General features: G+C 46.3%; 1 pseudogene across 1 annotated transcript; it reads right to left on the reverse strand.

Annotated features, from left to right (window-relative positions):
* Positions 1 to 7,469: 7,469 nt before the first annotated feature.
* On the reverse strand, positions 7,470 to 12,311 carry LOC100977914 (C-X-C chemokine receptor type 2-like; annotated as a pseudogene). Its single transcript, XR_008955341.2, has one exon. The product of XR_008955341.2 is annotated as a C-X-C chemokine receptor type 2-like (transcript).
* Positions 12,312 to 16,385: the final 4,074 nt, after the last annotated feature.

Raw genomic sequence — 16,385 nt, forward strand, 5'->3', positions numbered from 1 at the left:
AGGATGGTTTTGTAAAGGGAGTTTTGTGTGTGATTAGGTTGTCTGGATTTTAAAAAATGTTTCTAAGTTTTCTAAAAATTAAACACTGACATCAGGGGTACCATGGCACAGGGCTGGAGACTGGTCTTCTATGTTTGAAACAGAAAGGTTTTCTTAAAATATTGATCTGCTTTTAGTAAACAACAACAACAACAAAAACTACAGGAGGTTTGGGGTTTAATTCTGAATTCTGTTGAATTTTCAATCATCTTCTAAACTACACCTTTTTTCTATTTTAAATTTTCTACATAATTTCAACTTAGAAGTGCTGTCTTCCTCATTTAGAATGATAATTTCCTTTCTCAAGGTAGAGTTTTCCTCTTAAAGCTTTTCAGATTCATGTCTCAGGGGTTCGGCATTTTCACATCTCACTACATGTGACTTACAGGTCATACGTCACTGCCTCCTGCTCTTCTTCCTTGAAAAGGTACATCTTTTTGCTTTACTAAAGTGGTGACTGTCCCCTTCAACATTTGTCAGTTCCTGTAGCTTTTTCTTTTTTTATTTCAGACTCTACTCTTGTGGCCTGACCCGGAATGTTTGTCTTAAAGGCCTAGAAGGATAATGTGTCCTCCAGTGTAAGTCGACTCTCTACTCAGCTCTTCCTGATGTGTCTAAATTGTTCTATGTAACCAGACAATTTCATGTGCTTTTACTTTTCCTAAAAGCCATGCATTCCATTGCCCAAGGTATTGGTTTTCTTGTTTACCTTTTTCTCCTATAATATGGTATACACTCCTAACCTTGGACATACTCTTACCGTGTCTAATTACCTTTGTATGAGGTTTGCCTTCCAGGTTATCCAAATAGGCTTCCCATAAAGACAAGCAGTTATACTGCAGGAGGCTTTTCTTTACCTTTTAAGTAATTTGCCTAAGAAACAGAGATTTCAAGTTTTAAGATAGTTTCTTGCCAGACACAGTATTGACCACCTGTAGTTCCAGCTACTCAGGAGGCTAAGACAGGAGAGTTGCTTGAGTCTGGGAGTTCAAGACCTGCCTAGGCATCATAGCAAGACCTCTATCTCACTTTAAAAAAAAAAAAAAAAGATAACGTCTTGTGTTTTGTGCTGTTAATATTAATAAACTAATATTAGGTTTTTTGAAAGTCATCCCTAACGCAGGTCTAAGGTTTTTTTTTTCTCTCAGCTATGTAACATTTTATATTTACTCTTAAGGTATTTTTATTATCCTTCTGATTCAATAAATGACTGTTATTTCAAAATGACATTTGATTCCACTTATTATTATTATAGTTATTATTATTTCATAAACATAAGGCTCACCCTGTCACCCAGGCTCAAGTGCAATCGCATGATCACAGCTCAGTGCAGCCTTAAACTCCTGGGCTCAAGGAATCCTCCTACCTCAGCCTCCTAGGTAGCTGGGATAACAGGTGCAAGACACAGTGCCTGGCTCATGATTCTATTTTAATTAAATGTTTTAAGCCTTTTAACATCTTTGACAAACTTCCCTAAAATAGAATTCTAATTTAAGTCTTTTTAACCTAACATTGACTTTGGGATTTTCTAGTTGGGCCCTTGGAAAGTCTCAAAGGATGTGTCTCTTACGAGGCTTATTTAATATGTTTAATTGTATGAAAAGCACTGTCAAATAACGAAATGATATTAAACTTCTTTTTTTTTTTTTTGAAACAGGGTCTCACTTTGTCACCCAGGCTGGAGTTCTGTGCCATGAACATGGCTCACTGAAGCCTCAACCTCCCAGGCTAAAGCAATCCTTCTACCTCAGCTTCCCAGGTAGCTCAGACTACAGGCATGCGCCACCACACCTGGCTAATTTTTTTTTTTTTTTTTTTTTTTTTGAGACGGAGTCTTGCTCTGTCGCCCAGGCTGGAGTGCAGTGGCGAGATCTCAGCTCACTGCAAGCTCCTCCTCCCGGATTCACGCCATTCTCCTGCCTCAGCCTCCCGAGTAGCTGGGACTACAGGCGCCTGCCACCGCGCCCGGCTAATTTTTTTGTATTTTTTGTAGAGATGGGGTTTCACCGTGGTCTTGATCTCCTGACTTCGTGATCCGCCCGCCTCGGCCTCCCAAAGTGGTGGGATTACAGGCGTGAGCCACCGCGCCCGGCCACACCTGGCTAATTTTTGTAATTATTTTGTGCAGACTGGGTTTTGCCACATTGTCCAGGCTGGTCTCCAACTCCTGAGCTCAAGAAATCCACCTGCCTTGGCCTCCCAAAGTGCTGGAATGACAAGCCTGAGACATCGCACCTGGCCTAAACATCTTTTAAGTTATATTCATGTGGATGTTACTGAGAGAAATCTTCATCTTCTAAAGATTATATGAAATTTATAAAAGTCTGATGGTCCTGGTGTGATGCTGTCAGTCATGATTCTCATTTTTGTCTTAAAATGCTGTTTGCAATACAAATGACAGAATTCCTTTTCAAATGTTGAACTTTCATCAGATTTCAAGCATGGCTATTCTAAGTTTTTATCATCTACTGTGTTGATTCTTCTCTAAAGGCATCTGCAATCAGATTCATAAGACTCTTACAAGTACTCTTAAATACAGGTTTTTAATTACTTTAAGATCATGGACTAGGGTCGGGCATGATGGCTCATGTCTGTAGTTCCAACACTTTGGGAGGTCGAGGCGGGAAGATCACTTGAGGTCAGGTGCTCGAGACCAGCCTGGCCAACATAGCAAAACCCCAACTCTACTGAAAATACAAAAATTAGCCAGTTGTGGTGGCGTGCACCTTTAATCCCAGCTACTCAGGAGGCTGAAGCACAAGAATTGTTTGAATCCAGGAAGTGGAGGTTGCAGTGAGCCAAGATCACACGACTGCCCTCCAGCCTGGGCGACAGAGTGAGACTCTGTCTCAAAAAAAAAAAGATCAGTGGACTAAATAAATAACATTTCTAAAACTCTAACGAGAAGAACTGATAGGTTCATAAAACTGCTAATCAAAATCAAGCAGAATAAAAATTGATTACATGAAATTGAATAACTGATACAAATTATGATTTTTATATTGTTTGAAATATTGTTAGTTCTTTACTTAAATGTCTTGTTTTCCAGATTTAAGAAAAGTTTCTCTCGTAAGCTATCTGTAGTTTAACAACAATTTGGTGAGGCAAATTTTCATGAACAAAGGTGAAAACATTTGCTTATTCTTCCTACTTGATCCTTCTAAAATTTGGAAATTATCTGTGAGTACTTTTTATTTTATGACAATATAGTTATTCACATAAGTTCAATAAAATTCTGTTTCCTTTATAGGAAGATGCAATTTAAAATGTTAATTATATTATCAGGGTTAGATGAAGTTATCATATTTTAACCTATTTCCGGGTACTGCAGTTAAAATCAGAAGCCTGCCTTAATTTGGCTTCCTAGTCTCAAAATTAAAAAAATAAGAAGATACAAGGCGAAGCACATTGGCTCATGCCTGTAATCCCATCACTTTGGGAGGCTGAGGCAGGCAGATCACCTGAACTCAGGAGTTCGAGATCAACCTGAGAAACATGATGAAACCCCATCTCTACTAAAAATACAAAAATTAGCCAGGCGTCATGGCAGGCAACTGTAGTCCCAGCTACACGGGAGGCTGAGACAGGAGAATTGCTTGAGCCCAGGAAGTGGAGGTTGCAGTGAGCCGAGATCGTGCCACTGCACTCCAGCCTGGGCAACAGGGTGAGACCCTGTCTCAAAAAAAAAAAAAAAATACAATCTAAGATGCAATCACTGTTTTTACTACACTTACATAAATAATCAGGCCAAACCTGATAAAACTAAATTTGGTGTTACTCTGATTATCTTCAGTAAAAATTGGGATGTCTAGAATACACTCGTTATTGCTTTTGTATTGTAGTCCAGTGCATTGTTTTTGATTTTTTATTATCTGTCTGTAGAATGGACTGTATCTTAAATTCTTCTGGGTTCCTCTGATCCAATTTTCCCCCATGGAATTACTAAGCAGGAAATTACTCTTTCCTAAAGCCCTAAACTAAAACTAAACAACTTAATATACATTTCAAGGAGCAAGACTCATGCCTGATGTATGGGTCCACCCAGAGAGTTCACCAACCATCCCTGCCACAATGCCATCATCAGAGATATTTGAACTACAAAACTGGCAACTTCATGCTATAGGCAGCTTTTCCCAAGGCCATCAAAATACAACTCCATATGGTAATATGACTCCTACCCCTCTCACTGACTACCTTTCCACTTCACAGGATAATGCTATCATTAAGATTTCACAAATTAGATACTGCTATGGGTAACTTGACAGAATCTGACCTAAAAAAATCCTTCAGTCCACCTGGAGAGTATCTTCGGCAATATCCCAGCACAAATTTTTGTTCGAATTGTCCCTTTTCTAGAGTTGACACTCTCTGCTTTAATTCAGCCCACTCACGGAATGCTACACAATGGCTGCAACAGGTTTCAATTTGATTTGCCTAGTTGGTTGCCTTGAGGCTTGGGCTTTTGGTTCAAAACCATTGTACAAATTGGATTTATTATATTGTTGCTGGGTTTTTTTTTTGTATTCTGCTCTGTAAGCTCTGCTTTTATTGCCTGTCTAATCTTTGCAAAGCCAGTTCTCCCAACAGGATAATGTTAGCCCCACACTTCAAGATGATTGCTGATGCCTGCCAGAAAAATCAGATAGAACTTGGTGCTAAACTCCAGGCAACTCTGCCCTGAGAGAGCTTTTTTCCCCCACTTCTGGTCTCTCTTGCCCAAATGTGGCCCGGGTCCCTGACACTGACTCTTGTACTTTCCCCTCAATGTAAGACCACAGGGATGGGCTCATCCTGGCATGAAGGACAACGAAGCCTAACTTCAAGATGGTTACCCAGTGATGCTTTCAGACAACAATCTTGATCAACAGGTGGAAATATGAAAATTGATTACATAAATTACAGTTATCTTGTCACATACAACTAAATTAGAGTTGAGTGTCCAGAGGAGAAAGAAGCACTCAGTGCACAAAGGGCCTGACCAGGGATTACATCACAGTTCAGCTGCCAAAATGACCTGCTGTAACCTTAAGACCAGGTTTACCAAGTAGCTGCTGTGATTTCAAGACTAGTTTTATCCAGGCCAGGTGCAGTGGATCACACCTGTAATCCCAGCATTTTGGGAGGCCGAGGCAGGTGGATCACTTGAGGTCGGGAGTTTGAGACAAACCTGGTCAACATGTTGAAACCCCGTCTCTACTAAAAATTAGCCAGGCATGGTGGCTTGCGCCTGTAGTCCCCAGCTACTTGGGAGGCTGAGGCAGGCGAATCTCTTGAACCCAGGAGGCCGAGGTTGCAGTGAGCCAAGATTGTGCCACTGCACTCCAGCCTGGGCAACAGAGTGAGACTCTATTTCAAAAAAAAAAAAAAAAAAAGAGAGAGAAGACTAGTTTTACCCAGCGCTGTCCTATCTATCAGAGCTTGTCAACTCCCAAAAACCTTTGCTTAATGCCAATGAGTTTTCTTTCAAAACAATACTTAACATTTCTCTTTCTAATAAAACCTGCAACTTTCCCTTTGTTGCAAAGACCACCCCAGTCTGTGTACACACCCTGAATTGTAATTCTGTCTTGCCACATAAAAGGTTTTGTTTAGAAATTCATCTCTAGATTTTATGTGACTTTGATACTTCCTAGACATTTGTCTGAACCTTTATAAATCTACATATATTATAATTTTTTATACAAATGGGTAAGCCATTTACTACACATGCTGTTCTACCTTCCTCCTTCATTCCACATTATTTCTTGAAGAACTTTCTGTGTCCGCTCATATACCTACCTCATTAATTTTTTAAGGTTCTTCTTTAAAAACAGTTTTATTCAGGTGTAATTTACCAACTATAAGACCCGCCTGTTTTAAGGATACAATCCATTGTTTTTAGTAAACTAACAGAGCTGTAAAACCATCACCACAGGTTACTTCTGTCACCCCAAAAAGAACCGTTGTGACTATTTATAATCAATCTGTGTTCCCAACCCCAGGCCCAGGCAACAAGTCATCTGTTTTCAGTCTCTGCAGATTTGCCTTTTCAGGAAACATTTTAGGCAAATGGAATCATATAATATGTGGTTCTGTTCTGGCTTCTTCCACTTAGCAGAATGTTTTTAGCTTTGACTTTAAACTACTGCATTCACAGTATTCCATGGTGTGGCTGCAACTTCAGAGTGTAACTAATGAATTCCCTATTGATAAACATTTGGGTTGCTTCTAATCTCTGATTTTTGTAAATAAGGCTGCAATGAATGTTCTGTACACATTTGTCCAACTGAGCAGGTATTTCTGTAGGATAGGTTTGTAGTAGTATAATTCCTGAATCAGAGATTGTGTGCATTAAAAGAGAGATCATCAAATTGCTTTCTCTAAAGCTTGTACCTATTTATCTACTACCAGCAATGCATAAAAGTATCTTCTTCTAATCTGGTGAATTCTCACTCCAAAATTACAAGACGCAAAAGCCTGCACTCCACTCTGTGCAGTGGGTCCTCAAAATGACCCGAGTTGTCCCTGTGTTCTTCTGATCACTTTCTCCTTAGCTTTTCCTTTATTTTAACGTTTTAAAACATTTTCATTGTGAATAGCATACATACTACAAGTTAAGAAAAAGTTACGTTTATAGCCTAAGGAATAATAATACACTAAATCCCAAGCATCTATCATATGGGTAAGGAAAGAGGGCATTACCAGTGCCTTCAAAAGCCCCAGTGTGTTTCTCCCTTCCCCGACCCTTTAATAAACATCACCTGAACCTTTGTGGGAACCGTTCTTTTTCCTTAGAGTTTGCACATAAGTTTGTGTGGAGGGATTTTTACTGAGTCAGCATGATAAGATAGAACTATGTTTCCCCAAATTCTCTTCCTTTCGCATTTCCAGGTCAGTGGGGGGCCAGAAGGGACCTCGTGTGTGAGATCTGGAAGCGGGAATTGGAGCAGCAGTTTCATTCTGCTTCAGCTCAGGAAGGTCAGCGCAAGGTGCCAGACACCACCATATGATGGGTGTGTGCTTGTGGGGGAGAGGGAGAGAGGGAGGGACACTCAAAGTGGGTGCTGCTGGCTGACCTGGAAGAGCTCTCTGCCTTTCTGCTACCTGATCAGGGGGATTTGGTGAACTTACTCAACCCTCTGCACCTTCTAAGTCCCACCCCTGACACTCCTGACTACTGCTTCACCCAAGGATATGAGATGCCCTAGAGCATCCCAGAACACATTTCTTTCCATGATGCGTGGTCTGCAGCAGGAAGCTTGGGTTGGGGGTGAGGGGATGCAAGGCTGGGCTCCATCTCTATTCTATCCTTCTCTTTATGACACAACAAATAACAAAGAGATTTACTTCTTGTAAAGACTCTCACCCAAGACCTCTGCTCACTCTTGCCCCACTTCTCTGTAGCAGTTTGGAAGCTTTTGGTTGGAAGAAACAAAATAAACACACAAAAGTGGTTTAAGCAATGAAAGACATTTAATGATCTCATTTAGCAAGAAATTTCAGCCTTGGTTCTTTGGCAAAAGTACCTTTGGGGGCCAAGGTGTTTTCTTTTTAATTGAGGTAAAATATACATAAAATTTTACCATTTTAGACATTTAAGTGTACAGTTTAGTGGCATTAAGTACTCAGACATTATTGTACAACTATCACTACTGTTTATCTTTACAACTTTTTCAACATCCCAAACATAAACTCTGTGCCCATGAAACCATCACTCCCCATGCTCCCCTCCCCTCAGTCCCTGGTAATCACTGTTCTACTTTCTGTCTCTGTGAATTTGTTCACTCTCAGTACCTCATGTAAGTGGAATCATAAACTATTTATCTGTTTATGTCTGGCTTATTTCACTTAGCATGAAGTTTTCAAGGTTCGTCCGTGTTGTAACAGGTATGAGTACTTCATTCCTCTTTCAGGCTGAAGGATACTTCGTTATGTACATATCACATTTTGCTTAGCCATGCATTCATTGATGAACATTGTACACATCACATCTTGTTTAGCCATTCATTCATTCATTGATGAACATTTGGGTTGTTTCTGCCTTTTGGGTCTTGTGAATAAGCAGCTATGAATATTGGTGTACAAATATGTGTTCAAGTCCCTGCTTTCACTTCTTGTGGGTCAATTCCTAGAAGTAGAATTGCAGGATCATGTGGTAATTCTATGTCTGATGTTTTGAGGAAAGATGCCATACTGTCTTCCGCAGTGGCCACACCATTTTACATTTCCGCTTGCGATGCCCGAGAATTCCACTTTCTCTGCATCTTTGTGGACACCTTCTATTTTATGATTTTTTTTCTTCTGACATTAACCATCCTAATGAGTATGCAGAGCTGTCTCACTGGAGTGTAGATTTTCACTTCTTAGAACATAGAGTGCCATGAGCTCAAGGGCAGGATGGACAGAGCTCCAGCAAGTGATGTAGTAATTATGGCAAGGGGTGAGGCACCAGGGCAGGCTTTCTAAATCATGCAAGGGAAACTAGTAAGAACGTGGCCTCCTCTGCTTCCTGCGACTACAATGGGGGCTGCACTGACAATGAGACCAAGAAGAACTAGTGGACATGAGGCTTGGAATGCGACTGTGAAGAGAAGGGAGGAACCCCACAGGACTGCACTTAGGCAAGAGGTCTTAGAGAGTAGTGGAAGTGTGCCCTGAAGAAGAGCCAACAAAGGAAGGCCTGATGTCTTTGGGCAGGGAGTCCTTGCTGATCAAGCCATGTATGGCTATAATCTTGAGGAGTCCATGGCGAAACTTCTGGCCAATGAAGGCGTAGATGAGGGGGTTGAGGCAGCTGTGAAGGATGCCCAGAATCTCGGTGGCATCCAGGGCCTGGTTGATGTCGTTGCGGCGCTCACAGGTCTCATTGGTCATCTGGGTTCCCATGAGGGTGTCTGCCAGCAGAACCAGGTTGTAGGGCAGCCAGCAGAGCAGGAAAATGAGGACTACAGCAAAGATGACCCGCATGGCCCGGTGCTTCTGCCCCATATGGGCCTTAAACAGCGTATGCAGGGTGAATCTGTAGCAGAACAGCATGATCGCAGTGGCATGATGAAGCCAAAGGACTGGGGCAGAATCCGTAACAGCATCCGCCATTTTGCTGTATTGTTGCCCATGTCCTCATAGCAGACTGGGCTAACATAGGGTGGGTAGATGGTCCTTCGGAAAAGTAAGATGGGTAGGGACAGTAACAGGAACAGGTTCCACACACCCAGACATATGAACTTGACCAAGTGGCGCTGCTGGGTCAGTGTGCATGTGGCATGGACAATGGCCAGGTAACAGTCCATGCTGCGGCAGGCCAGTAGTAGAATACCACCGTAGAAGTTGACTTCCTTCAGGAGCTAGACCACCTGGCACAGATTGTGCCAAAAATCCAGCCATTCATCTTGGAGGCAGCCAAGATGGGCAATGTCAGGGAAAAGAACAGGTCAGCCAAGGCCAGGGTCAGCAGGTAGACATCGGTGACAGTGGCTGACTCAGCTGAATAAGATGACCAGCATCGGCAGGGAGTTTCACATCACATTCAGTAGAAACATCAGGGCATAGATGATGATCAAAACATAATTGATTTCTAGGGATTCTGGCCAACATGGGGCAGAATCTAGTAGAAAAGGGGTAGGGTCATAGCTGAAACTGTAATTACTAAAATCTCCACTGAAGATGTCTTCCCACATGTAATTTTCCCAGCCAAAATTTTCCATTTTTGAGGTAAACTTAAATCCTGGCCTATAGAAGAGAGAAGAGGATTATTGCACAATAAACCTTACCCAGATTCTTGCCTATCCACCCAAGAAACTGGGATAGGATTCTTTGTGTTGGCTTGTATATTACATGGAAGTAATTTTCACCTCTAACTTGTATATGGCAGGTAGTCTAAAGTTTTGAGGCAATGTTAGTGATAAATGCCACAATTTGTCAAAAGACTTCCATACTGATTCCCTTCCATGCTGGACACATATTCTTGCATTTCCCATGACATCACAGTCTCCCAAAACTTTGTAGAACGTTCCCTGTGGATAATAACTACAGGACACTCAATCCTACTTGGATCCCTCAGTGGTGAGCACCTTCAGCTGTCAAGGCTGGGTTGAATGTTCAGAAACATGAGATGCCACTCAGTTCTTAATCAGGGGACTAAGCAGCCACTCCAATGGGGTTGTACCCTCAAAACAGATCAAGGTTTGACTATAAAAGTGAGGGATGAATCTCTTTGTGCACCCTTCTGAAAGTTATTTTGAAAGAAATATTCTGGAAAACAGTTTGAACAGTAGCATGGAGTTTTGGAAGGCTCGAGATGGAAGAATCTTCAGTTAATTAGTAAGGCCCAGCATTTCTCTTTTGGGTAGAAGGAGGTCTGCTCTGGGAATGTGTGTGTACTTTGGAAAAGTATATTAAAAATGATAAGTGGGCCAGGCGCAGTGGCTCACGCCTGTAATCCCAGCACTTCGGGAGGCCGAGGTGGGCGGATCACAAGGTCAGGAGATCAAAACCATCCTGGCTAACACGGTGAAACCCCGTCTCTACTAAAAATATTAAAAAAAAAAAAAATTAGCCGGGCATGGTGGCGGGCACCTGTAGTCCCAGCTACTCAGGAGGTTGAGACAGGAGAATGGCGTGAACCCAGGAGGCGGAGCTTGCAGTGAGCCAAGATTGCACCACTGCACTCCAGCTTGGGAGACAGAGCGAGACTCCGTCTCAAAAAAAAAAAAAAAAAAAAAAAAGATAAGTGGCCGGGCGTGGTGGCTCATGCCTGTAATCCCAGCACTCTGGGAGACAGAGGCAGGCGGATTGCCTGAGCAGGAGTTTGTGACCAGCCTGGGCAACACGGTGAAACCCCATCTCTACTAAAATACAAAAAATTAGCTGGGCCCAGTGGCATGCACCTGTAGTCCTAGCTACCTGGGAGGCTGAGGCAGGAGAATTGCCTGAACCCGGGAGGCAGGGGTTGCAGTGAGCCGAGATGGCACTGCTGTGCTCCAGCCTGGGCGACAGAGCAAGACTCTGTCTCAAAAAAATAAAATAACATAACATAAAATAAAAATAAATAAAAAATAATAAGCAAGTGGGCTCCCTGATTCTCCCCGTGGGTGGAAACGTAATAGGTTATTTGGGGAGCTCTGAGCAGCCATGTGCTGCCATGCAGGATGAGCAGACACAGCCAGCCTGCACCCCAATAAGAGGGAACGGCGGCAGGAAGCAGAGAAAACACGGGCTGCACTACCCTTGCTTGGTGGCTCTCCAGCCTTGCTGGGGACCCTCCCTGTCCTGCACGTGTGTGCCTCCATCCAGCCCTGACTCCCCTGTTCTTCTCATTCAGTCCATCTCTGCTGGCTCTGCCCTTGCTACAGGGACAGGAGAGATCCCACTCTGGGGAAGCCTGGGTGTAGAGGGTGGGCTGAAGCCATTCAAAAATGTTATCCCAGTTTCTCAAAGAAGAAGTCAACTAAAGCAATCCAGCTCCCTAATTAGCTTTTTTCTAAACCACAAAATAGATCACCCTCTGGCCATTGCCTTAGAGTCTAAGGGATGACCATCCTACCACCAACCAGGTCCAAGTCCATAACCTACCCCCAAAATGGAACCCAGTGACAGAGAAAAACCAGAAAGTTAAAGGTCCCAGAACCCACTTCACACTCACCAGGCTGGGCACAGTCAGAAAAAGACGCCCAAGAACAATGTGGGTGAGGAAGTGGAAAAGTCAGAACTCTCCCACATCGCAGGTGGGAATGTAAGATGGGGCAGCTGCTTTGAAAAACAGTTTAGCAGTTGCTCAAAAAAGTTAAACACAGAGTTACCACATGAACCAGCAACCCCTATCCTAGGGATATACCCAAGAGAATTGAAAGCTATGCCCACACAAAAACTAATGTTCATAGTGGCATGCTCCAGCCCTCAGGGATTAACCAGCAGGCAAGGGGCAGAGTGGGCCAAGAGGAATAGGAAGAACCTCAGAACCTCTGCAGGAAGCAGCTGGGAGCGAACATGGTAGGTGTTGAGTCATGGGTGTGAGCGAGGGGCACAGTGTGAGGGCAGAGCATCAGGCTCTCGGTTCCCCAAAACTAGCAGGGAGGCGGGGCCCCTGCAAGTGCTGTATTAGACAAAATAAGCTCACCACCTTACACGTCAGCCCATAAGGCAAGGTTCCTAGGAAGCTCTTCCTTCACCTGAGCCGAGCTTCCACCTCTGAGTCTCCTCTTCTTTCAACCAAACAAAAGTCCTTTCTGACCCCTCTTGATACCTGCTCCTATCTGGGTAAAAACAGGAGCCCGAGGGTCCCCAAACTCCAAAGCTTCAGCCACAGCCCATCAGAGGCCAGAAGTTGGTCACAAAACAATAGTATTTTCCATGAACCCATAAGCACCCCACCCCAGCCCCGCTCCACCTGGCCACCAGATTCGCTGTACTTACACTTTCTGGACACTGCCATCTCCCTGGGAAATTCTGCACTGGAGTTTTGCGGAAAGTGAAGCGTGAAGAAGTATGGGATGAGGGATGGGGAAGCAGAGCCAGAAGGGCTCAAGGCCAGGCACCTGGAAGCAGAGGGCCCCAGGGTGCCTCCTCCACCACCAAGAACCTTCAGCTCCTGGTTACAGTGCTGGCTCCCAGCTCTGGTGGTCAGCCAGACTGGCCAAGACCCTCCCCAGCCTGGACCAGCCCACTCCTCTCCAACTCCCTGCCCTCCACGGGCAGCAGAGTCCAAGCCAACCCCAAGTTGGGTCTCCAGTGCTGATCCCATTCGGGGCTCTCCCACCCACCTCTCCATCTCAATCCACATCCTCCCTCACTCCATCCCACAACCCTGGGCCAGAGGTTTCAGGCAGGGGTTGCCCCAGCTGTAGCAAGTACTGAGGTCCGGGGAGAGCTGGAGTTGGGGATACAGGAGTGGCCACCAGCTGGCAGGGGAAGGTGCAACTTGAGGCCAAGTCTGAGCCACCATGATCTTTACCCACCCTAGGCAGCTTTAGGAGGGGAAGAGAGGGTGCTCCCCCTACACCTTCCCCACCGGTGCCATGCTGAAGGGGCAATTGGGGCTTCCAGAAGAGAAGTCCCTGTGCCCAAAGACCCTGGCACCCTAGTTTCCAGGTCCCCCTCCTATTCCCATCCCACAACCGCCTGCCTGCCTGCCCTCCCCCTCCAGTTCCTCCCCACCCAGCACCCATCCTATCCCCTAACCCCATCCCCTCCCCTGCAGGGAGCCCAGCCTTGAAGCACAGCAGGCTTCTCCGGGTCCCCCTTCATCACCCCAATCCCGTTTCCTCGTCTAGAACAGAGGCCAGCCTAAAACATCTGGGCAGGCAGTCCTAGTGCAAGTTCTGGATTGGGGGTTGGGGGACAGACACTGAGGTCAGCTCCATATGGATTCTCCAGCCTGGGAACGGGTGGAGAATCATCTCATCTTTGTGAGATGAGAGGGGCCATTTTCAACGTCCTCCCACTCCTTCTCACCCACACCCAAGCCATCTCCACATCGAGTCCTTTATCCAAAATTAGTCGTGGCCCCACTCAGCCCTCTCCCTGGCCCACTGCAGGCAGGGCATCAGAGTCAGAGAAGGAGAGAAGGGGTGGGGGGAGAGGGAGGGGCAGAGGGGAGGCAGCTTCAGTCTGCTCATTAACCACCTTGATTGGCCATTTCTGCCCAGAGGGGTGAGGAAGGAGGAAGGGCTTGTGCTGGGGAAGGTGCAGGGGGCACTCCTGCCAGGCTTTGCCCAAGGGCAAGGGAGCAGGGCCCATGCTTTAGAGTGGAGATGGAGACAGTGCTTTGAACCCTAACCTTGCCAGGCCTGCCAGCCCCACTCACTCACTCACCTTTCCTGTAGAGGAGCCACTGAATGAGGTGGGTGTCTGGGACAAGGGATTCCCAGGACAGGAGTGGTGGCTGGTGGTGGGAGTAGCAGCTGTGGCTGGCAAGAAGCTGGTTTCCCAGAAGAAGGCAGCGAGTGAGCCTGTGTCCAAGCAGGGAGCGGGATGCAAGGAGCAGAGCTGGCCCCAGGGCCACTGCTGGGAGCAACTGAGCAGAGGGCTCTACTAGTGGGGTTCCCTCCCAGACCAGCCCAGGAGGCGGGTCAGCAGTGCACCGCCTCCTTCCAGGAGTCAGCCAGCAGTGGGCCCCCTCTGCCAGCCATGGCCTCCTTTAACCCCTGCAATGCCCTGCTGGCTGCACTCTAGCCGGCTCTGGCCAGGCTGTGTCAGGGCACAGACACTTGGGGCAGGAGATCACCAGGGAGTGTGGCTGCCCCTCCTTCAGCCACTGGCCTAGCAGCCTCCCTGGGGACAGGAGGGGTGGGGCCAGAAGACTTGGGGGACAAGGGGGGTGGGGAAGGGAACAGGGAGGCATCAGGGCCTTGAGAGAGCCAGGACCGCATAGAAGAGACACAGGTGCAGAGAAATATCCAAAGTGCTGCTAGGTGGGGAAGGATGGTTGCTGAGATGATGATGATGATGATGATAACAATATAGCAACTGTCATCTTTTCTTTTCTTTTTTTTTGAGAAGGAATTTTGCTCTTGTCGCCCAGGCTGGAGCACAGTGGCACAATCTCAGCTCACTGCAACCTCCACCTCCCAGGTTCAAGGGATTCTCCTGCCTCAGCCTCCCCAGTAGCTGGGATTACAGGCGCCCACAACCACACTCAGCTGATTTTTGTACTTTTAGTAGGGACGGGGTTTTGCCATGTTGGTCTCGAATTCCTGACCTCAGGTGATCCTCCTGCCTCAGCCTCCCAAAGTGCTGGGATTACAGGCGTGAGCCACCACGCCTGGCCAACTGTCAACGTTTCTACAGCACTCTGCTTTATGCTATTTCCAATTCACTTTGTGATTGCAGTCCAGGAATCTCACTTCTTTTTTAGTTTAACTTTTTATTTTAAAATTATTATGTGTTTACAGAAGAGATTCAATGACGGTACAGACAGTACAGGTCTCACATACCCTCCACCAGCTTTCCCTAAAGGTAACGTCTTACATTACATGCCACATGTGTCCAAACTAACTAATTTGCATTGCTGCAATGCTATTCAGAGGACTGTGAGCCTTATGAAAATGTCACCATATTCTGAAATGTCTGTTATCTGTTCCAGAACCCAATCCAGGATCTCACATTACATTGGATTGTCGCGTCTTCATAATGTCTTTCAAAATGTGACAGATTTTCAGTTTCCTTGTTCTTTCACAAACACCACACTGTCTTGATTACTATTGCTTTAATGGTAATTTCTAGACTCTGAGAGCTGAGGATACCGATACACCTATGTGTTCAGTCAGTGGGAATTTTGTACACTTTTCTGTATTTACGAAATATTTCAACACGCTAATACAGACAAATGTCTGAAGCCGCCTTGTCAGTCACCGTCTCTGTGAGATGAGAGGGGTCATTTTCAACTTCCTCCCGCTCTTTATCACCCATGTACAAGCCATCTCCACATCCGGTCCTTTCTCCCAAGTTAGTCGTGGCCCCACTTAGCCCCCTCCCTGGCTCATAATGTCTCTAACCCCAGCCACTGGCACCACCCCGCAGATGGCTGCCCCACCTCCCGGGCCCCTTGCTCTGCCTTCTGCCCTCCCAATCCATATACACACAGCACACATGGGAGGGCTCCAGGAGAGCCAGGAGAGGAATGGGGGCATGTAAGTAGCAGGACTGGCAGTAGGAGTGCCCTGGTAGGCAGCCCAGATGTCTGGGTAGCCACTGAGCCTTGGCTCCTGAGGGGATCAGCACCCAGTAGATGTTTATCCACCCCAAGAACGAGGGTATCACACCTCCTCTAGTGAGGGCCCAGGTGATGGGTGCAGGTTGCTCTTCCCTAAGCCCCTGAAGAGGGGAGCCCCGAGCAGCAGCAACCCCCACTGGAGCCAGAGTCAGGGCACAGCAGCTGGGATGGAGCTTGTTCCCCACAGTTAGAGGAGGGAGGGAGTCACAGGCAAGCTCCAGGCTCTCCCAAGAGACCGCTCAGAAACCAGCTCATCTGATGCAGACAGACACTCATCCCCATCCCTGTCCCTGCCACTGTTGCACACCAGCACACACACCCTCCCCTCCTTCTCTCCTTGATCATCCACCTCCAGTGCCCCTGGCACCTCGCTCCATCCCAGCCCCACTGACTGTCCCTGCTCCTGCCCACCCTCGCCTGGCCCAACAGGCACCCCCCCATCCATGTCAAAGCTGGCTGTGTGGGAGGTGGGGAGGCAGGGACATGGGGTGAAGCAAGGAGACCCACCAACAGGGAGTCCTGAGGTCACAGGGACCTAGAGAGGAGTTACCCATCCCTGGTGATGCCAAACACTTCCTCTTACTCTCCCAGGGAGAAACCAGCGCCACACCTGTACCAGGCATAGTGGTTCCCTGGCAGACACCTTATCCAGAACAGA

Source organism: Pan paniscus, chromosome 13, assembly GCF_029289425.2.
Source record: "Pan paniscus chromosome 13, NHGRI_mPanPan1-v2.0_pri, whole genome shotgun sequence".
NCBI classification, from domain to species: domain Eukaryota; kingdom Metazoa; phylum Chordata; class Mammalia; order Primates; family Hominidae; genus Pan; species Pan paniscus.